This window comes from Pteronotus mesoamericanus, unplaced genomic scaffold (assembly GCF_021234165.1).
Source record: "Pteronotus mesoamericanus isolate MK-2021 breed Mesoamerican mustached bat unplaced genomic scaffold, CSHL_Meso_final contig_601, whole genome shotgun sequence".
Lineage (NCBI taxonomy): Eukaryota > Metazoa > Chordata > Mammalia > Chiroptera > Mormoopidae > Pteronotus > Pteronotus mesoamericanus.
In genome coordinates, this window is record NW_026555215.1 from 748,509 (window position 1) to 750,088 (window position 1,580).

Genomic DNA, 1,580 nt, shown 5'->3' on the forward strand with positions numbered 1-1,580 from the left:
CATCTTCATAAGCATCATTATTATCCCAAATTTTTGGATAAATAAACTGAGTCATTGAGCAGTCAAGCACTTGTTCTGGCTCTTAGAGAAGAGCCAGGATTCACACTTTTGTGGTGTTGCTCCAGAATCCATTCTTTTAACCACTATTTTACACTGACTCTGTGAAAAAAGAATCAGCATAGGTAAGTCCTGTTTATTGTCTCATATCTTAGGGAAAAGTGTAATTAGAAGAACTGGAAATTTGGTGGGAAGAGATCTTAATATCAGAAGATGTTTTTTGTTAATTTCCAATCAATGAAAGATAAAAATGCTTAAACAGAAAATTCTCTACTGATAATTAAGAAGCTATAATTTTGGTCTCAGCCCAAACTTTTACAGACTCTTGAAATTATGTAAAAATTAAACTTTGACCTCTTGTCCCCATTGGAAACTGCCATATTTCAAAGCGATTATGAAAACACCACATAATCAGATATCAAGAAGAGGGAAAAATAATAAAATGTAATGCTCCGTTGATGTGTTTTTAAAGCTTAGTTGATACTGTTTCTGTTTTTACCATTATTTTTACTTGATAAAATGTTTTGTTTCTTTCTCTCTACAGAGAATTCTTTGACCAGTTCCCTTTCTCTCTAAGAGAGAGCCTGCAACTGCAGTTGAAGTTCACCTCATGTTTTCCATATTCTTTGTCTATATAAAAAACTTCAAGAGTTAGTGAAGCCTCACAACTGAATCAAATTTTGTATGTGTCACCCATATGCAGGATGCAATCTACAATAGAGTATGTAATAGATACTTAATTGTTTTAAAAATGTCAATTATTGGAATTACGTTGCCATACTCTGTGACAGAAATTTCATAAATAGTTATAACTAGGACTCATTTGATCCTTGCAATCACCTTGCAAACAAGGAATTATTAAGCTCATCTTCCAGATGATGAAATTGAAACTTAACAATAAAAAGGAGAATTAATATTTATATTCTGATCAGCCTGACACTGCTAGCCTACTAACAGTCAAATGTATGTCCATTTCAGCCTTTATGAAGTTACAGTTCACATCGATAGTTGATTATATATGATTAGAATTATTTTAACATAATTATGTTAGTGATTGGCTAGTCTTCAAAAACATGTGTTAGACTAGCAAGACGAGAACAGAGCAGATCTAGAGATTACTATGTTTTTCTGTGAGCAGAATGCTCTGAAGACATGCAATTTGCAATTGGGTATAGTATTAAATATTTGTGGTTAAGACTGATTAGCTGACAAGTACTATTAACTGCTATTAGAAAACTGCTATTAGTTGTCAAACTAGAAAACTTAGTTTGGTTAATGTTGTGAAGTTGATTATAACTAAATATTATTTTAAGCCCTTTGAATGAAATTAAATTCTACTAAAAACTTTTCATAGATTTGGGACACTATAAAATGTGACTCATCAAAAAATGTCACCTGTCCCAGGACACAAAAAATAAAAAAATTAAAAAAAGGAGGATAAAGTGGAAGAGAAGATTGGGTATCCATTTTCCATGGAGTCAAACACCAGGAGCTTGACCTGAGGCCTTTGCCTGCATAATGCT